Consider the following 22,269-nt stretch of genomic DNA (forward strand, 5'->3'; position numbering starts at 1 on the left):
AACCTGTTAATCCTGAATTTTTTTTAACACTGTCCCTTACTTGATACTTGATCTGAGAAAGGATGAAGTAAACCTAAAAATGTTCTAAGAGAGCTTGTGGCTTATACAAGGTAACTAACCAGCCACTGTTTACTATCCTAACAGGAATCTGTAGGCATATTTCTTTTCTTTCTCTTTTTTCCTTTTTATGGGCAGCTTTTAAAAACCAAATCAAACCAACCAAACCAAATCACTGATAATTCAACAGCAGGTTCTAAATCACCCCCAAGACAGCAGCTAAACTCGGTTTAGACTTACAGTGCGGTTTCTGGTGGTTGGATTGAAGAATGTATCTCTATCCTGAATATAAAAGTCTTTCATGGAGCTCTTCTCAAATAGGGCAATGAAAAACTCTTGTTCCGGTTGTTGATACTTTCATCCACTTGGAGGACTTTCATCAAACAGCTGAAGTTATCAAAGGCTGAGGACCGGGTTTTCAAATCATTGGGCTTCAGAGGCAATATTATGTGCAGTATCTCAGCGTATGTACAGAACACCTCCCACAGGGGGTGTACTTTTGCAAATACAAGCTTGTCATCCAAAACCTATATTGGGAGAATGAAAACACAAACCAGGAAAATATTTTCACATTTTTAGTATAAAGATTTTTCCTACGTTGCTGGTAGTTAAAGCACTTGTGCAAACACACACATATGTCACACTGGTAAAAGTGAAGATATAATAAAAATAGATTTGCAATCCATCATACATTTTTGCCTTAAAGATAATTTCTTTGTTGAAATTACTGAAAAGTTTTTTAAATTCCTTACAGTTCCTTCATAAAATAACCAATGTTTTAGATAAAGAAAAGCAAACTTGTTAATTTTTAGTCCAAATTAGTAACTAAAAATAGAAACACCAAAATATTCTTTGTAGTGGTATTGTAATGACAATTTTTTAAATTTCTGAAACCTAGAACTATTTACATATCTGTTCAATATATTGTTAAACAGCCATTAAAAGGGATTTAAAATATTTATATTTATTGATATGGAATATATAATAAAAGGAGAAAATAAAAAAAAATGTGAAATAATAATTTTCCTTTTTGGAAGGGAAAAATATCTTCATTTGAACAAAAAAAAGTTTAGAAGGATTTTATGATCCTTTATATATAATTAAGGTACAGATGGTTTTTAATTCCACTGTTCTTTCACTTTCAATTTTGGGGGTAACTTTTTATAATAAAAAAATCTTTAAAAAGGTTCTTGCATAAATACATTAATAGATATATTTATGACTATATTCTCTGGCTATTAAAAAAGATCTCCTAGCTGTGGATCTGAAACTTACATTCCATAATGCAGATTCTGACTGACTCGCCTCCCAGCCCACAGCAAAGGCACGGCTAGTGTGACATGTTTCAAATACCATTCCAAGGAACATGCAGGCTCCCAGCCAATGGCTGCAAGGGGACTGACACTGATCTGGTTGCTCCCAGCTGCAGACCATCACAGATGATGTTAGATCCACAGGCTCATATTTTCTCTGTCAAAAGAAATCAGAAAATGTTAGGCTTTTACTTACACCAGGGAACAAGAATTTGTTTTCTTATGCAAAAAAATAACAACAAACCAATTTGAACCTGATGAAAATACATTTACTCAAAACAGCACAGTAGCAATGAAGGTGCTCTGGCAGACAGGGACTTGTTGGATTCCTGTGAGTGCTGGACTCCTCACATGGAATTTCCTTGGCACTCCAGAAGGCCTGTGGTTGTCCTCATGGGTTTGTGGCCATAAGTGGTGCACAAAAGTCTCTGGCTTTGCCACAGTTTCAAAGCCTTTTTGGCTTATGAAAGGTTTTGCCCTCAAATGGAGTTTTCTTGAGTCCAGTCACTGATGTCATTTACCAGAGTTACAGTCCAGATCTGATATTCTAGACTCTTAATATCTTGCAGACATTCAAATGGTTCAGGTTTGGATGTGTATTCACCTCTGCAGGCCTGGACCAAATCCGATAAAGACACCCGGACAAGTTCAGCAAAATACAAAGAAATTTTTCTCTCTGCAAGACTGAAATGTCTGTGAAGCTATAAAAACATCTGCACCTACAAAAACAGGGAACCAACTCATCAATAACATATCTATCCATAATGCATGGACATTCAAAATAAATACTGTATTTACTCCTATTAAATTCTATCTGGCTTTTGCCAAACTGTGTCCTAAACTGAAAGGAAAGTAGGTAAATGTAGAGAATTTTTTACCTTTTAAGAGAAAAAGGAACCCTCCTACTCGGTTGGTGGGAATGTAAATTGGTGCAGCCTCTATGGAGGACAGAAAAGAGGTTCCATAAAAAAATGAAAATAGACTTCCGTGTGATCCAGCAATCCCATTCATGGATATATGTTTGGAGAAAAATTTAATTCAAAAAGACACATGCACCCCAATATTCACAGCAGCACAATTTAAAATAGCCAAGACACTGAAACAACCCAAATGTTCACTGACAGATGACTGGATAAAGAAGTTGTGGTATATTATATATATATATATATATATATATATATATATATATATATATATATATACATGTATGCATATATATACACACGCATATATACACATGAACACACACACAAATGGAATACTGTTCAGCCACTAAAAAATAAAATAATGACATTTGCAATAACATGGATGGACCTACAGGGTATTATGCTAAGTGAAATAAGTCAGAGAAAGAAAAACAAATATTCTATGTATTAACTTATATGTATATCTAAAAAATAAAACAAATTAATGACTATAATAAAACAGAAATAGACTCACAGGTACCCAGAACAGACTGGTGGTTACCAATGGGGAGAAGGAGAAGAGGGGAGGCAGGAAGGGGTTAGGGGATTGAGAGGTAAAAATACTACGTATAAAATGGATAGGTTACAGGGCTGTATCATACAGCACAGGGAAATATAGCCATTATTTTATGGTGACTTTAAATGGAATATAATCTATAAAAATGTTGAGCCTCTGTTTTGTACACCTGAAACTAATATGATGCAAATCAACTACTCAATTACAAAATTTTTAATCAAAATTTTCTTTTCATATTATTTGCAATAAGTTAGAAGCCAGCACTGTCAATAGAAACATAGTGGAAGTCACAATTTTCCAGTAATCCTATTTAGAAAATAAAAAGGAACAAGTGAAATTAATTCCAGTAATAATTACATTTATCCCAAAATATCCAATATATTATCATTTCAAAAGTGTGATTGACACTTTTAAAACTTATTAATATTTTACATTATTTTTGTTGTACAAAGTCTTGAAAATCTATTATGTATTTTCCACTTATAGAACATCTCAATTCACAATAGCCACATGTGGCTGGTGGCTACCATACTACACAGACCAGATTACACCATTCACACTTCTGATAAATTAACTGCTCTTACTTATTTAAAAAACTTGCAGAAAACGGTTTAGATATTCCCTCTATCAAACAAAGCAACCTTGACAGGTGGGGATTATTTTCATTATTAAGTGAAAAATAAAGGTAAGAGAGCCATGCTTACATGTATGTTAAGGTAACAATACCTTCTTAATTCATTCAGGACTTTACAATCTTTCTTCATATGCCAAGGATTCACTGTCACTGCGCAATGTTTCTCACTACTATCATCTTTGTGATTGAGAGGCTTCTGATGACCCTGCTTTGTGCTTCTGTACATAAAGTAACAAAACAGAGAAAAAGACCTTATTAAAGATAATTTAGGGGGGAGGGTATAGCTCAAGTGAACGATCATGTTCTTAGCATGCACAAGGGCCTGGGTTCAATCCCCAGTAATTCTTCTAAAAATAAAATAAATAAATAAAAACCTAATTACCACCCCCCAGCAAAAAATTAATTTATTACTTTAATTAAAAGTTTAAAAAAGATAATTTAGTGCAGGCTTATCAGGCTACAAGAGCTACAATGAATGCCCCCACCCATTAATTTAGAAGAATTCTCACAGTATTTCTCAACATAAAGGCTAAAATATAATTGAGAACACTTCCTGATGGTCAGCATCATTTTAACAAAAATGTAGATAATTACGTCCCTGTTGTCAAATTTCTGTCAGAGTTGGGCATGGAACATTTAGTTAGTAAAAGTGATTTTGCAGCTCTCTTTGAAAGAAATGCTGAGAAATGATCTTTTCTGTTGGAAATTAGCCTGCTTTTAAATTCTTCAGTAGGCATGTTTACAAACCAGGCAGGAACTGGATTATATTTTACATATACTTTAGAAACTGATTTGAATTTTGCCCTCTACCTGCAAGGCTATTTCTTAGGTAATAACATAAGCAGGCCACTATACTAAATTTTGTTTCCCTGTTTGCTTAATCCTCACAACAACTCTGTAAGCTGCTATTATTACCCCCATATAACAGATAAAGAGCTTGAGGCAGAAAATAATTTGGGTAACTTGGTAAATGGTGGAGCTGAGTAAGACTGCAGCCAGTCTGACACTCAGGTCCATTCTTCTCACCAATGTCTGATCCTGCTACCTACATTCAGCAATGACTGCTAATTTCATATTTAAGTGTGTCATTTCTAAAAGTGCAAAGCTATATTAGTACTGCTGTGTAAATTATCCGTTTGAGATGTGATTGCCAAAAAAAAAAAAAGAAATAAAATCAGGGTGCCACTGAGGGGGGGGCAAACTGCATATGGACGGACACAAGGGGACTTCGTGAGGACAAAGTTGCACAAATCTAGAAATAGCTAAAATGGCTGACTTGTACAATTATAATGTGTGAATTTTATGGCCTGTAAATTACACCTTAATACAGATATTAAATTAAGAAACTGGGATACAAAATTAAGACTAAAACACATATATAAATCACACAAAGAACAACAGGCAAATATCATTATTTACTGCACCATTGTCCTTGATGCAGCTTCCTATCCTCACCCATTCCTGAAAGGATGATTCATTTTTAAAATAGTCTTTTAATTTATTCAGCAAATAATTTTTCATTGCCTACTATGTACCCAGGACTAGTCTAGGCAGTTGGAATAGATAAATAAACAATACAAAAGTCCTGTCCTCACGGAGCTTTGTTGGAGTCTAGCTGGGATGGGGGTGGAGATGACAATTCACACAACAGAGCAGCAGAGGAGGTGGCATGTTAGGAAAGAGGAACCATGGAAAAATCAAAAAAGGGCAAGGTAAAGAGAGTTTAGGGTATGGGATGAGGGTGATGTTGTATTAAATACCAGAGCAGGCCACACTGAGGACTGAGGTTAGAACTAAGACTTGGAGGTGAGATGTCCCAGGTGGACGGAATAACCATCACCGAGGCCAGCGTGCACTTCGCATGTTCCAGAATGGGGGCACGGCTGGAGCTGCGGAGAAGGGTCAGTTCAGATCCTGTATGGCCTTGGAGGACGTTGTAAGGACTGTGGCTTTTACCCAGAGTGAAATGGGGAGGCACTGCAGAAGGACGACACAATCTAACTTAGGTTTTCGAGGCTCACTTGACTGCCAGGTGAGAATAGTCGAAACGGGTCAGAGATGAAAGGAGGGAAGCCTCTGAGAAGGGCTGTGCAGGAGGAGAGGACAGTGGCTCAGGGTAGGGAAGCAGCAGTGGAGGCAGGAACCATGGTGAGAAGTGGCTGGGTTCTGGATATATTTTAAAGGCAGTGTTAAACCAGATCTATTGACAGAATTCATGTGGTATGTCAGTGAAAGTCAGAATAACTCCAAGTTTTTTGACCCAAGCAGCTGGATGGATTAAGTTTCCACTAACTGAATGGGGGAGGTTGCAGGAAGAACCAGTTTGGGGTGTAGGAGAACAAAGAGCTCAGTTTTTACACATGTTGCTTTTAAGATATCAGAGTTTCAAGTGAAGATGTCAAATCAGCAGAAGATTGTAAGAGTCCAGAGTTGGAGAGAAAAATTCTAGCAGGAGACAGAAATGTGGGAATCATGGGTCACACAGGTGGCACAGGAAGACATGAAACCCAGGTACTCAAACATTAAGATAACCTGGCATTAACCATAGAAGTTGTCCTTGAGGGCCTGCCTACTAGGTGTGGATATCAGTCCTATTTCCTGACCACTCGAGTTTTAAAAAGCAACTTACAAATTAATTCGTGCAAGACACTGCCTCCAGTGGGTGGGTCCAGAGCTGGAGTGGGAGAATTGGATGGTGCACACTACTCCCTACAGTAGAATGTGTGTGTTTGTGTGTGTACACATGTGTGTGTGCGCAGGGGGATGAGATACACCTGGCTTAAGAAAAAGAGCTAGTAAGTCTAGAAGCTGAAAGATGAAAGAACATCCAGATATGGTAGAGGGAACAGGGGAAGCACTGTGTACTGTAAGACAAATCCCCATAATGCCATTTCCCACCATCCTTTCATCAGGAACACAGTTGGAAAGGGGGGAATTATGTAGATACGTGTGATGTACACAAACTTTCTGAGTATGTAACACAGAATATCTACATATGTAGCAAGTTAGTGATATTTATATATGCTTCAAGTTTAAAAACAAGTTCACAACAGAGGGAAAATAAAATACTGAGGAGTGGTAGAAGTATCATAGAAGGCCTTTCAATGCTCAGAATGGAAGCAAAAGCAGCTTCACCCAACAAAGAACGTCAATAAGAGTCAAGAATGTTTATATTTGCTTAAGAAATTGAGAGTTACAACTTCCTGCTTTAAAGAATTAACATAAGACAGATACCACACTATAAGCAACGTCTATACTGGAGCTTTCTTAAAGCTATTTTAGTTCCTGCTTGTTCTGATGTACTCCAGACACTCTGCAAAGAAAACCTTCTATTCAAAGGCTTAAAGGAATAAAATAAGAAATAACACTGCATTCTTTTCAGTGGTCACTGTACTGAAAGTCACTTGCAAATGCAGCACCCTGCCACAGGTCTACATTTTTAACAATAAAGACCTTTGCGCAATTTTTCAATTGCTATGTGACTTTGGGTCAGTCTCTCACTAAGAAGCAGAATGGAGTACCAGAAAATGACACATCAGGTCTAAAACTACAGATGTGGGAGATGAACCTACACCAGGAAACAGCTAAGTGGGAGGGTAAGGTTTACCTTTGAAGTTACCGTAAGTGCAGTTACACCTGCTCCCTGCTTCCCCTGTGAAGTGAAGAGCTAGTCTTTTCCAGAAAAGCTCTCATTCTGAGAACTGTCTTCTTTAAAATATTCGGAGATTCTCTTTTAAGGTTCTTGCACTTTTAAGCCTTTCCCCAACTCTACATCCTATAACAAGTGTAAAAATTATCCTATAGCCTATTGTTACAGAACATACTCTACAAAAGCTGAGGTTTCCCAGGGTTTGGATCCCAGAACTCTGCTACCAGATAATCCTAAAGCTTTCCTTCCATAACAGACTCTTCCGCCAATTCCCAGCTGTGGGCAAATTCGGCTTCTCAGACCAGGTAACTTTCTAACTCTGCCTACGAACACTCTGGTGCCAGTAAAGGAACTCTCAGACAGAAAGCACACAATGCCCCTAGTGAGGGTTGCCTCCTTCAATCAATCAAGATGCCATCACCAAGCAAATATTTAAACCTACTGCAAAACCTCTAAAGACATCTTACAAACAATATAGTTTGTATAGATGCATACTATTTGCTCTGGAATAGTGATTTCCAATGGAAGGAACAAAGGACCACATGACCCAAGCAATTTTTTAAAACTGCACATAACCATCCCTCTTCACGTGAGGATTCAGGCAAGACGGTCTTACAGGCCTAGGTGTAACAGAATGACAGCACCTCTAGGAGTAGGTTGAAAAGCAGCGAGGTAGACTTCTAGTGAAAGGGGGTGATGTAATAGGCCCCATCGCCCACTTACCTACCAGCACAGGACAGTCATCTCAGATCGAGAACAAACACTTTGGGAAACAGAGGTTGTTTATATTTTTATGGTATTCTGGTGGAAATAATGCCCTGAGTCATGTGAAGTTGTGGCTGCAAAATTGAACAGGGGACTGGACATTTTCACATTCAGGACAAAAATAGCCCCTGGATAGCCACCATATCTGCTCTCCCCTTTGCCTGTTCACCCCAAAAGCTGCAGGACTCTCCTGCTTGCAATGACACCCACCACTTCTCACAAATTCTTGCCAAGTTCACATCAGCAGCTGGTGGTGTCAAAGTCACCATTTGTACTGCTATGAAGTCCCTCCATTTCTTTATATCCCTTCTATTTTCTCTGTTGTCTTCCTAGCTACACTTGCATTCACAAGATAGTTACCGCACTAACATTGCCTCTGTAATCAGTCCAGGATATAGGAAGTAGAGATTCAACTGTAACCAGTCCCAGAATACTTGTCATGCCACACTAGTGTCCCAAAAAATACTCTGGCATCCCTCATCTCACTCAAAGAACCACTGCATTACTTAGAGGTTGTAAAATTAGAGGGCTTTCTCTACTGGGAAACACTGTGGCTTGTGGTAGAGTTGTGATTTCAGTTTTTACAACTACTTACAGGCAAAAAGACATGGCCCGCAAATTTTCTTCAAGCGTTTGGTATTTAAACTTTCATTAGATACAGAGCCAGTGGACTAACCGTAATCTATGAACATATGGTCATATTATCAAATAATGTTCATGTCTACCTTACAGACATGTAAGAACTTGGATTACACCTGCAAGCCTCTAGGACTTTAGAATTAGATGTGAAACATCCTGTGAGATAAAAAACCTCCTATCCAGTCACAGAACACAATTATAGACAACATGACACTAATGTCAATGAATACATTAGTATAGTCCATGTATGGTTAAGTTACATCTCCAATTTCTCAGAGCTGGAAAGGAGATGTCTAGAAAAGCTGGAAAAGCCCAATTACCAAAACAGCTCAAAAGTTAATGCAGACTCCTGCACCTCCCAGAGCAGAGGGCGGAGGGGGCATTGCCCAACACTCTGTCCTCCCCCAGGATGTGGCATGTGGGGAAGCAGGCAGGAATGGGTGGCTGGGACTCGGAGGTGGAGAGGTGATGAAAGCAAGAGTGGAACTGCTCTGGTCCTAGAACAACAGAGCTGTAAAAAGCTCGGCTTCAGTTCAACCAACTCCCTCTCCCACTTTCCCTCCCACCTACGTGACAAACAGAGCACAGCCAGGCACTTTCTGCCCATGACGGTGACTACTAGTAGGAAAGGGACCAGGATAAAAGCATGTCCTATAAAAGATCAGTCTGATTTTAAGGCTATGTTATAAACAATGAACAGCACTGTCAGAGTGGGACACTTGTGTGGCGCTCAAGTAGGGAGGAGGAGGTTGAGGATCCATTTCCAGCACTTCCATGTCTTTTATCACTCCTATTTCTGACCTTTCCTTTGCCACTTTTTGAAGCACTGCCATCACTGGCAGGTAAAGGGGCAGCAATGTGACTTGGCCGTTTGGCTGATGGGGCTACATTTCCCAGCAGTGGAATGAAAAGGCACTGGAAGAGGATCAGCTGGAAGATGTGAACTGTGGTCCTGGCCCGTGCCAAACACTAACCAGGTGACCCTGGGTTAGGCTCTTAGTCTCTCTGGGCTTCCGGCTGTTTACTTATAAAAGAAGGTTTTGTCATTGCACAAATATATCCAATATGAAATGTAACATGAAATTCAAACATAATGACATCTCACCTGCTTGCTTCAGGGAACTGTACAAGCACTGAACACTATGTGAATGTAAACACAGTCTTAAGAAAACTATTGAGGTAAAGCACTAAACTGAACATGGAGATAAAGTTTTATGGATTTTCTTGGCTTTCTTTTTTAATTGCAACACTGAATTAATAGTTATTAGCTATAATCCACACCACCACCACTGCGAATAAATAAAGAAGGTAAGCACTGCCTGGATGCCTGTTATTGCCCGATGCTAAGCAGGGTGAGGGGCATAAAGGAGGCTGAACAAGTGAGTCTTCTCCAGTTACCAGCTAAGTGAGGAGACACATTGGAAACCACCCAGGAATGGTACCAAGTCAGTACTCAAATCCAAGATTACAGACTACTGATCATAAACAGTACAGGAATACAAAGAGGAGCTAGAAGTATTTGGAATAAATAGGGAAGACTCTATGAAGGGGATGGGGCTCCAACTAGTTCTCAGGGCAATTCTAAGCTGTTTTAACTGAGGACTGGATAGGAAAAGGCTGGTGACTCCTGGTTTTTAATAAGGCACAGGTTACCCTAGGAGGCTAAGTTACATAATGATTGGAACAAATAAGGTAAGTCCAAAATGATGAAGGGTCGAGACTCCCTGGCTGAGATCTGGTTGTGTTAAGTCTTTGACTTGACTGTAGATGTGGGAGCACCAAAACTGTAGGTTGACTGAAAGGGGGGGAGAGAATATCCAAGAATTCAGCAGAAGGAAAAATTCATGTATCAGGGATGAAAGCTCTTCATCAGAGTATCAGCAATCAGAATAGACACTTGAAACCAAAAACATACAGTTCAAGAAGCTGACAAAATGTGGAGGGTGGTGAGAGAAAGATAAATCAAAGACCACTCCAAGCCTTTGTGTATTCAAGACCGAAAGAATGATTATCCCACTGAATAAGTGGAGACGCTGCAAGAAAAAAGATTATGAAATCAGCTTTAGACATGTTGAATCTGACGTATGAGCTAAGAGTAGGTTTTCTCTAAGAAGCTCAAAATTCAAAACTGAAGCACAGATGTTGAGTACAGGCTTAAGATGCAGATGGACAAGACATGATAAATCTCCTAAAAGAAAACATAGGCAAAACATTATCTGACATAAATCTTAGCAACATTCTCCTAGGGTAATCTACCCAGGCAATGGAAATAAGAGAAAAAATAAACAAAAGGGACATAATTAAACTCATAAATTTCTTCACAGCAAAGACAACCATAAGTAAAACAAAAGGAAACAACAACCTACGAATGGGAGAAAATATTTGCAAATGATACGACTAACAGAGGCTTAATTTTCAGAATATATATAACAGCTCATACAACTTAATAACAAAAAAACAAACAACTCAATCTTAAAATAGGCAGAAGACCTAAACAAGCATTTCTCCAATGAAGACACAAATGGCCAATAGGCACATGAAAGAATGCTCGATATCACTAATAAACTGAGAAATTCAAATCAAAACTATAATTAAGTATCAGCTCCCATCATTCAGAATGGCCATCGCTCAAAAGTTCATGAATGATAAATGCTAGAGAGGCTGTAGAGTGAAGGGTACCCTCTTACACTGCTGGTGGGAATCTAGTTTGGTGTAGTCATTATGGAAAGCATGGAAATCCCTGAAAAAACTAAAAGTAGACTTACCCTATGACCCAGCAATCCCACATCTGGGTATATAACTGGAAAGAACTCCAATGTGAAAAGATACCTGCACACCAGTATTCACAGCACCACTGTATACAAGAGCCGAGACATGGAGGAAAGCTAAATGTAGCAACAGATGACTGGATAAAGAAGTTGTGGCATATTTATACACTGGAATACTACTCTACCATGAATAGGACAAAATAAAACCATTTGCAGCAACATGGATGGAGCTAGAGATCGTCATTCTAAGTGAAAGCAGCCAGAAACAGAAAAATACCAAATGATACCACTCATATGTGCAATGTAAAAAAGAGAGAAAAAGACACTGTGAACTCATCTACAGAACAGAAACAGACTTGCAGACTTAGTAAACAATCAAGGTTACCAGGGAAAGGGGATAGGAAGGGATAAATTTGGGAGTTCAAGATTTACAAATGTCAGCCACTATATATAAAAAGAGATTTTAAATTAAGTTTCTTCTATATAGCACAGAAACCTATGTTCATTATCTAGCAATAACCTATAATGAAAAAGCTGATACAGCCACCAACTGAGGAAGCAGGAGAAGAAAGGAGAGTTAGTTATGCTGGGCTAGAGCCCACTTCTAAAATCCTTGTCAGCCACTGAGGCTGCCCCGAGTACACTGAGCTTTCCTCCCACGGACAGGCTGACATGACATGCGTCCTGCAAACCTGGGCAGCAGAGGCCGTCCCCAGGTCTGGCCCTAGGGGAGATGGGAGCAAGTCCACCTGCTCCCCTTGGGGCAGCACCCCTCCCTGCAGCCCCCGCCACCTGACTGCACCACGCCTGCATCTCAGGAAACCACTGACTTGAAAACAACTGATCCACGAACCTGGGGCAGCGGCAGGGAGATGGGCAGCGACCTGGCAAGCTGGTAGACTTGCCCCCATCTCCCCCATGGCCTGTCCAGGGCTCGGCCTCTGCTGCTCCAGGCACGGTCCGCAGGTCAGCCTGCTCTCGGGAGGAGGGCACGGTGTGGTTGAAGGCAGTGGCGGGTTATGGGGTCTGCCCATGGGAGCCCTTGGATTTGCTTCAAACTCCCCAGCGCATGGCCTGAGCTTGGCCTCTGCTGCCTCAGGTTCGTGGAACTCAGGTTACAGGTCAGCCTGCTCCTGGAAGGCGGGTGCTGTGCTGTCAGGGAAAGGCGGCAGCTGCGATGGCGGGATTGGGGCTGCCCTGTGAGAGCGCGGGGGTTGCAACAATTTCCCGCTGCTGCTGCAGCCATCCCAGCACACTCATCGCACCGAGCCCATCTCCCAGGAGCAGACTGACCTGTAACCTGAGTCCCACTAACCTGGGTCTTTAGAGGCCGCCCCCAAGGTCAGGACGCAGGTAAGATGGGAGCAAATCCATGGGCTCTCATGGGGCAGTCCCCATTCCATCCGAGGCCACGCGACCGCACCGCACCCACCTGCAAGGAGCAGGCCATCATCTGAGGGCCAGTCGGAGATGCTCTGGAACCGTCCGGCGCCCTCCCAACTCCCGGGGCTGTACCTGCTCTCCTAAACCCGTGTATAAGCGGCGGCAAAACCATGGTGTTCAGGAACTACTAATACCGGGGTTACCACGAACCACAGCGGCGGCTGGGACCCGCCTCAGGGTCCTAACGGGACGCGCGGCTGGGACCTCACCTCCGCACCCCTCCCTGGGCGCCTCCTCAGCTGCACAGCCCAGGCGTCACTCGCCGGCTCCCCGAGCAGCGCGCCCCCACCAGCGCCCTCTTAACTGTCCGGCAGCGGCAGCCGAGCCGCGGGCAAGCGGAGGCCCAGGCCCCAGGCCGTGTTCCTCTTCCAGGAGCTGGTCCAGGAGCAACCGGCTGCCGCCAGCTTCCACGCGTTCTGGGTGGGTTCCGGCGTCCGCGCGTCTGTCCGTCTGCGCGTGCGCGCCCCTCCTCCTCCCGCCCGCAGCGCAAACTGCTCGGGTGGGTCTCCTGCTTTACCGGCCCTGGCCGCTGGGGCCGGGAGGAGCCAGGTGGGGCCCCTCCTGCTTGTCCCGCCGGGTCTCCATCCCCAGAGCCTTCACCCAGCCACCGACTGGGTCCTGGCATTGAACTAGAACCACGACTGCCCTAGGCCAGGCCTCACCCACCCAGCCCCACTTTCCCTGCTCAACTTCCCCTCCCTGTTACTACCCTCCCACCACTGGCCAGGCCCAGTCTCCCACCAGACCTTGAAGACAGGGCTCCTTCTCCTCACACCATGGTCCCTGCCCTGACACTCCATCCTGCTAGGTCCTAACCTATGGCCCCTACACCCACAAGCTTACCCCTCATGCCTCAGCACAGGACACCCAACATCCTGAAATTATCCCCCTCACCTCTCAGCCAGGTCATTTCCACTCTGATCGGGCCCCACACCTCTCAACCTGTACCCCCACACCATGGGATCCCCTTAAATCTGAGTGCACCCCTACCCTGAGCTCACTCACTCACCCTTCACCCTGTGGTTGGGGTGGGGAAATCCGTGCTCCAGTAATGATGACTACTGCCACCAGTGGGGGATCGAGCCTAGTGTGCACCTTCAGAGTTAATGTCTGAGGCTACAGGGTGAGGCAGGCTGGGATGAAGGTGGTTCCAATTCCTGCCTTGGCACCCTGATCCCCGCAGCCTGTGCCTGAACTGACCTGATGGGTCAGGTTGATCCCAGACTGCCAGCCACTGGCCTTGGGCTTTCAGTGGTTGATGGTCCTGATGGTGATCTGGACTCCTAGGGCGGAGGCACTGGGCACGCGGACCTTTGGGGTGGGGGAGTTCAGAGTATGCACTTAATCCCAGGGTTAGACATCAGATGGTGGGCTGTGTGCATGGGGCTTTGTGCATGGCATGGACTCAGCACAGGTGGGTGCAGGGAACTTGTTCATTCACACCAGGCCAGAGGGAAGAGGGAAGGGAGCTTTTAAAGTGTCAAAGTGAGGAAGCCAAAGCTTTAGAGCAAAGTAGGAAGGTGCACTGGCCAAGCCACCATGGATCTCGCCGCAACGCTTGTCCCTTGCATCAGGGGAGACTGGCAGTTGACTGGCCAATGAGACATCCCCTGCTGTGGTATAGTTTACAGGCAATTGAAGGGATTTTGAAAGGTAATTTTAATCCAATAATTTTCAGTTTCTCTGTGGTAGATTAGGTCCAAAATCATGGTGAATCTGGCAGGGATCCTGCCTGAAATCCAGCCTGGGACAGTGGAGGACCCACCCAGGAATCATCCACTTAGCTCTCACCAAAAGTCACTGTAATAGAGAAGAACAAATCTGACTCCATATTGGATCTGTTCCTTTTCCTTTAACCCTCTGCCGTGTTTTCTAGGCTTAGACTTGCAAGCTCTGCACTTTTTGTAAAACAGTGTTGCCTTTAGCCTGAAATAAACAGGAGAGCCTATTCTCAAAAGTCTGAGCTTTAAGGATATTAACACTTTGCACTCCTATAAAGATAACAAGTTGCAGAATAGAAAAAGTTTGTTTTGTTGCAGGTTTTGCAGGAACACCATGATCTGACCCACGTGGACAGCTGCAAAGGATTCCAAGAACAAAGAATTCCTACACCAACAAGTTTGCAACAACCAACCACAGCCCCTCCCCTTTTTAGTAGAAAAGGAGCCTGAAGTTGACATGGGGAAGATGGTTCTCCAAGATATTAGTCCGCCATTATCTTGGTTTACAGCTGTTTACGTAGACCAGGTCATAGTGCCTCTGTAAATCCCCTAACAAAACAAAAGTAGTTTTCTATTCTACAACCTGTTGTCTTTATATAAGTGCAAAAGTGTTAATATCCTTAAAAAATCAAAGCCTTGAAAGTAGGCTCTTCTGTATATTTAAGGCTAAAGGCAACATTGTTTTACAAAAGGTGCAGAGCTAGTAAAACTAAGCCTAGAAAAGAGGGCAAAGGGTTAAAGCCAAAAGGACAGATCTTCTATGGAGTCAGATTTTTTCTTTTCTATTATACTATATTCTATTTTTGTTTTAAGTATATAAGAATAAAGTTTAGCCTTTTCCCATTTTAAATTGTGCAATTTTAAGGAGCATTAATTGCATTCACAGTGCTGTGAGACCAGCACCACTTGTTTCAGACTATTTCCTTCCTCAAAGTAAAAGCTTGTATACAAAGAGCACCCCACGTCCTACCTCCCCTAGCCCATGACAAGCCCTAATCCCCTTTCTCTCTCTATGTCTTTACGTATCCTGGAGGTTCCCTATCAGTGAAATCGTATAAAAGGTGGCTTTTTTTTGGTTTGTCTGCCCACATATCTTAAGTAGGGACGGGTGAATTATTTTTTTGTTTTGTTTTCACGTGAATTAGCATTTTTGTATTTTGAGAGGAAAGTCCAGATGGATTAAAGATGAGACGTACCAAATGAAGCCCTTTTAGTAACTCTGTGTATAATCTCGGGGTAGGCACTGCTGTTCTAACTGTGAAACCAGAGCCAGAAGGGAGATGCTTAGCTCTTCTTGTGGCAAAATAAATCCAAACAAAAGCAGAAAACAAAGGCCAAGAAAGACAGCTGGAAAGACAAACCACAGCCTGGAAAAACCTTTCCTCATGACCCAAGATCGGAAAAAAGCTTCACATCCCTGTGGTCCAAAAAGCTCTTGAAGCCCAGTGTTCTGAAAAGAAACAAAACACACAGAGTCAGTTCCAACGAGAGGCAGTGCAGGTGGCCGGTTTGTACTGGAGATGCTTGACCTCTCAGGTGAGGACACAGGCAGACAGACAGACTGCAGAGACAGCATTGGCCACCATCACCCTGGCAGGTCTTTAGCCCGGTGACAACCAGCCCTGGTGACAACGTGAGCAGGCAGAGGCCCCAGGAGGTACCCTGGAAGGAAGAGCAAATGGACGCTCCTCTCCGGCAGAACAAGGTGTAGGATGCATCAAAGTGCCACAGGTGCATCCCTTCCCTAGCAGTGCTGAGCCTTAGAGAAGATCCCACCAAAGTGCTTGCACAATTTTCAAAGATAATGTTTCTTCAGTAACATGAATTCAAAATAATCAATATGTCATCAAGGGATTTTCAGAAGTGACCTGCCCTGGACCCGTACAATACACACACATAAATACACACATATACACATAAATATATACACACATACATACAGGAAAAGAGACAGACAGACTGAAACACAGAGAAGCAGGGGGAGACAGAGAAACAGAGAGAGAGACAACTCAGAGAGGCACTGAGAGACAGAGACAGAGAGAAGGAACACTGGAGCTGGTAATGAGTGGAACTCACATACATTTTCACAAGTCAGTCTATGTGTCAGAACCTGGTCCCAAAGTCGATCCACCCTCCAGGGGAGGGTGTGGGGATCCCACAAGGGTGTGGGGATCCCACAAGGGTGTGGGAACAGAAGGCAAAAAATAGGAAGCCATTGTGGGGCAGCCCACCACAGAGGCCGAGATGGGACACTGGGCCTGTATGTCAACATGACAGAATGACCTAGGAGGTTGTATGCCAGAGCGGACGATGTCAGAGTTGTATTTAATTTCAGTCTCACGACTGTGAGCGGGGAAGCAAGCAGCAAGGAAAGTGACTTTCTCCAGACCCCAGGGCAGACCCCGGCCTGTGTGGGGTGTGCTTTGCACTCCACCAGCCCTCTGTGGGTTCCTTCCTTTGCTGAGTCTGTGCACGATCTCCCTGTGATGCCAGCCCGTGGGGGTGACAGATGCAATAGGTGTTTCTAGGTCTAGAGACAGGATGGCTTCTCTAGGAAGCAGGGGCCAGAATGATCCCCACTGTGCTGATGGGGGATTGGGGAGACCCTGAGAGGCACGTGGCTTGTCCAGGATGATAACACTGCTGAGTAGGGGGAGCCAGGTCTGAACCCAGCTGTGTCTTCAGAGCTGCGGCACTGGTTGCATCCAGGACTCCCCAGGGCTATGGGGGGGGGAGCTGAGTTGGTGTCACTGTGTGTGGACATGGCATGGAGTGAGAAATGAGAGATTGGAAGCCCAGAAAGGCCCTTGAGGAGCTTTGTGTCAGGAGGAAGCTTGGAGAAGTGGACCCCAGGAAGTGACCTCACTTCCCTGGCAATAGAGCCCAACAGAACTTGGAACCGAAGTCACCAGGCACCCACTCTGTAGAGAAGTCCCTACTCAGCTCACCTGGTTGGAGACAGAGGCATGTTCTGCTGCATCCCATTATCCTGAGGCCACAGGCCCCGGAAAGCCCTCAGCGAGGGTCTCTACCAACGCTGCCGGCACTGGGTCAGGTCTCACCCAAGGCGCCTCTGGCCTTTTGGCCAGAGAGACCCAAAGGTAACACAGGGAGGCCCAGGGCAGGCCCCTCCAGGCTGGGCCACCACTCAGATCCCATCCAGGTAGCCACACGGCCCCATCCTGCCTGGTGGAGGTGGAGCAGTCATGTTGGGGATGGGTATCTGCCTCAAGAAAGAGCAGGACAGAGGCCTGGGGGCCCAGTCACGTAGGCAGCCCAGGACAAAGCTGGCTGGCTGGGATGTGGAGAGCCGGGGAAGGGTCCTGCCGCCCGAGGTGGAGCCCATGCTCTCTGGGTATGCATTTTCCCTCCCGGATGTCTGAGCTGAACAAGGTTCCAGTCTGATCTAGCAGCAGAGGGTAGAGTCTACAGAATCAGGAGTGTTCCTGGCCGGGAAGGACTCTGAGACTTCCATGCTGGGTCAGCTGCTGGTCACTATCATTGCAGAGCCAGATACCACATGTTGAAAAGAAGCTGATGAATAAGAACACCAACGCCCCCTCCCCAAGTGAAGGACTGGTGTGTCACTCTTCTGAGGGCCAGCGCAGACTCCTGGTGGGTCTGGATATGGAGGGGTCCCCACCACCATGGCCCACAAATCAGTGGGGGCAGGCCTCCGACACAGACATCACCCAGGGCTCTCCCAGGGACCTACCCGGGGCTGACGGGTAGCTCAGCACACCCTGGTCTGACCTGGAGCACCGTGCCCACCTCGCTGCAAGTCAGGTGGAGGACCAGGAGCCCCCGAAGCATAGACCAAAGGTCAAAAAAGCAGGGCTGGTGTATGTGTGTAGGTGAGGGTGGGGCGAAGGCTGGGCCACACAGGGAGGTGTCCCTAGAGGCTACTGTTGGGACCAGAAAAAAGAATGGCCTCAGAACACCTGTCTGGAAAAATTCAGTCACAGAATACATCCTGTGGGCACTTTCTGGGTGGGAGCTGTCTGGAAAGCTCTGGGAAGATTTCTGTCCTTGTAGAGGCACATGGAAAGGGAGGCAGGTGCGTAAATTTTTCCTCTCTCACAGCATGAGATCTTCCACAAGACTTAAAACTCTCTCCACTTCCAATAGTTACAGAGGAGGCAGGGGCAGGGGAAGATGTCAGAGACCAAAAATGGGACGAACTGGATCCAGCAGGAGACCTCGAGCTCCCTCCTGCCGCTCCTGCAGCTCCTCCTGAACCTGCGTCTGCAGCTGGACTGCTGGGCAACGGAGAAACAGTTCAGGCATCACCACCACCTGGGGTAGAGCCCCCTCTGCACCCACCCACACCTTCTTCTCCAAAATGTTCTCCAAAATTCCACCGTCAGTCCCCCCACAAACTTGACGTCCCTTCCGCTGGAGATGTTTTTGTTTCATTTTCTTTAGTTTCCTTTGCTTGTTTCACATCATTTATGACATCCTTTATTTTTCTTTTTAGAGTTTCATGTAATAAAATGTAGACTTTTCCCCTTTTAAATTGTGCAATTCAGGAGCATTAGGGGCATTCACAATGTTGTGCGACCATCACTACCATCTAGTTTCACACTATTTCTTTCCTCAAAGTGAAACCTTGGATCCAGAGCATGCACTCCCCTCCCTCCTCACCCAGCCCCTGACAACCCCAGGTCCTCTTTCTCTTTGCATGTCTTTACCTCTACTGGTTGTTCCCTGCCAATGAAATTTTAAAAAAGGATTTTTTCCTTCCTGCCCACATGTTTTCACCTGGGGCTGAGGATTTTTGTTTGTTTTCACTTGAAACAGCATTTTTATTATTTTCAGGGGATATGCAGGGGGATTAAAGATGTGATGCACAAAATGAAGCCCTTTTGGTAACTCTGTGCATAATCTCAGGGTAGACACTGCTGTTCCCCCTGTGACACCACAGCCAGAAGACACAAGGGAGATGCTTAGCTCTTCCTGTGGCAAAAACAAAACCAAACGAATCAAAAAAATTAATAAAAGCCCAGAAAAATTGCTTGAAAGGCAAACCACAACCTGGAAAATGCATTCCTCATAACCCAAGGTTGGAGAAATTTTTCCCATTCCTGTAGTCCAAAATCCTTTTGAAACTCAGTGTTCTAAACAGAAACAGAACAGACATGGGCAATTCCAATGAGAGGCAATGCAGGTGGCCAGTGTGTGTTAGAGATGCTTGACCTCTCAGGTGAGAACAGAGGCAGACGGAAACACTGCAGAGACAGCATTGGTCACCATCACACTGGCGGTTCTTTAGTCAGGTGACAACCAGCCCTGGTGACAATGTAAGCAGGCAGAGGCTCCAGCAGATCCCCTGGAGGGAAGAGTGAAGGCACGCTCCTCTTCAGGAGAACAGGGTGCAGGACGCATCAAAGGGCCACAGATGCATCTCTTCCTCAGAAGATCTGATACTTACAGTTCATCCTGCTAAAATCCTTACACACCTATTCAAAGATGCCTTTTCAAGGGTGTTCATCACAGCACTGGTTGAAACAGTCGGAATTAAAGCAACAATAATATTGATGGAGAGGGGATGGGGTCCATTCGTTCTGGTTCATGTGGATGAATGAATGCTGTTCAGTTGGAAAAGTGGGTGCCTGGTCTCAACCCAATGTCAAGGGAGGCCTCAGGGTGGAAGTATGCAGACCCACTCTCTGCATCCAGGGTCCCATCTGCACGACCACATGTGTGTGAAATCAGTATAGATGGAAATTGATCTGATTGTGAGTGTGTGAGAGACAGAGATGGAGAGAGACATACTGAGAGACACAGAGACTGAGACATAAGCACCAAATCATTCATGACAGACACCGCTGTGGGTGGGAATTACAAATCACTTCTTTTTTAGGCAATATTTCAATTTTTTGTACTGTGTCTGTATTACTCTACTAATTCTAAAAGGATTAAAATCCTATGCTAATGTGACCCATTCATTACTCATCTATGGAGTAATTAAAGTACATTAATCCTATTTTTAAAAGAATTTAAAGCCTTCTCAGGACTCAGTTCCATTTCAGCTCAGTGGAAGCAGAGGTTCTCCAGGAGGTCGTGTCTCTTCTGAATCAGCATCCAATACAGGTGAGCAAGAAGTACCCGACTTGGACACTGAAGACTACAATAGATGAGAGAGTCTGTTGAGAGAAATTAAGACCTAAATTCAAAGAGAATAATCCCATATTCATGGAGCAGAAGGCTTCATTCTACTAAGATGACAAAGGTCCATGAATAGATCTAAGGATTCAAAGAATGCCTACCCAAATCCCAGGTGGTATTTTGCAGGAATTGACAATCAATCTAAAATTCACGTGGAAAATCCAGGGGGTCAGAATACATGAGTGAATCTTGAAAAACAAGAACAAAGTTCGAGGAATGGAAAGTCAGATGGAACCCACGGTTAATACAAAACCTCTTTAAGCTGAAGATAACTGAGATTCAAAAGATGCAGAAGAAAACCTGTCATGGAAGCCAATTCTCTCCTTTCCCTTTTCCCTATTAAGTTAGGTTGATAAAAAAGCCTTTAACTTTCACCATTTAACATGGTATGTACTTTTCTGGTTGGCTCCTGCGTGTGTATAAATAAAACGTTTCTCTCGTTCATCTCCTCTTTACTTCTGTGGGCTCTTTGGGAGGGACTCTGGATTATGGGGACCTGCTCTTTTCTCACCTTCTTTAATGACATCTTTTGCCCATGGTGAAGTTCTTAAAAAAAAGAAAAGTCTCATTGGTTTTGGGTCAGATTTGGAACATGTATACCTTTGGAGACCCCCTGGAGGAACAAGGGGGTTCAATACTGCCTGGAGAATTCACTTGTCAAAATGCCTAACAAGACGCTATTTGCAAGGTTTTTTTTTTTAAAGATTCTTACCCTAAAACAAATCCCCTATCTAAACCTCTTGGATGATCAAATATAAAGAAAAAAGGAGAATCATGTCTGGCCTAAGAACACTTGCTTAACAAAACAGAAGGACAGAATCAGTTTCAGAGCAAAAATTAAAATGCATTTATACCATCAACCCTCCCACCCTTTTGTACACTGTCCTCATGTAATCTGCCAGATGGCCCCCTGGAGAAGGCCCTTTGCCCGGAACTCGTGCTCATTTTCAGAGCTCGGCCAAGCGGGAGGTTGGTCCCCAGGGCCTGAGAGGGGCTATGTGTGAAATCTTCTCTGCTGAGACCCAGCGGGCTGAAGGGAACTGTGTTCTCTGAGGGAGAGAGAGCACACCGAGCCTCTGTGGAGGCATCTCTGAGATCCTCCCAAAGGCACACATCTCTAACTCTGGACACGGGAATTTTTGATTAGCATCTTAGTTGGAAATCTCCTCCTGGATAGAAAGAAGCAGATTCAAGATGTTGCAATTGGATTGGCAGGTCGGCCTCTTGAATTAGTCGATGAGGAGGACACGCAATTCTCTGCAGAAGTAGGAACACCCATCCCTGCTCGGCTGACGTCATGTACAGAGAAACAGACGCGACTCTAGGGGGAATTCAAAACCCACCAACCTTTCTTACCGACGTCAACATCCCCACTTTATTCTCCTGTCAGGTCTCTGCACAAAAACTGTGGCTCATCCCCAAATATCACATACCCATCACCCTGTACCACTCTGTGTCTGTGTCCAACTCGAGCATTAAGGCCTGTGACTGTTACTGTTAATTCGTGTCCCCCTTTCTGCCCGTCTCCCGCCATCATCCCAGTCCAACCTCGGTGTCTCTCTCCAGGCCAGCAGTACTCTTCCCACTGGCTTCCCATCAGCTTACCTTGCCCTGCTTCCATTGCTTATTC

General features: G+C 44.4%; 2 long non-coding RNA genes across 2 annotated transcripts; one reads left to right on the forward strand and one right to left on the reverse strand.

Moving 5' to 3' along the window:
• Window positions 1–313: 313 nt before the first annotated feature.
• On the reverse strand, window positions 314–13,086 carry LOC140686893 (uncharacterized). Its single transcript, XR_012060896.1, has 5 exons — window positions 12,960–13,086; window positions 3,579–3,704; window positions 2,249–2,308; window positions 1,333–1,527; window positions 314–584 (listed from the first exon to the last, which is right to left on the reverse strand). It is a non-coding gene; the product is annotated as an uncharacterized lncRNA (long non-coding RNA).
• Window positions 13,087–17,406: 4,320 nt separating this feature from the next.
• LOC140686894 (uncharacterized) lies at window positions 17,407–18,862 on the forward strand. The gene is made up of 3 exons (XR_012060897.1): window positions 17,407–17,572; window positions 17,979–18,086; window positions 18,600–18,862. It is a non-coding gene; the product is annotated as an uncharacterized lncRNA (long non-coding RNA).
• Window positions 18,863–22,269: the final 3,407 nt, after the last annotated feature.

Source organism: Vicugna pacos, chromosome 18 (assembly GCF_048564905.1).
Source record: "Vicugna pacos chromosome 18, VicPac4, whole genome shotgun sequence".
Taxonomy (NCBI): domain Eukaryota; kingdom Metazoa; phylum Chordata; class Mammalia; order Artiodactyla; family Camelidae; genus Vicugna; species Vicugna pacos.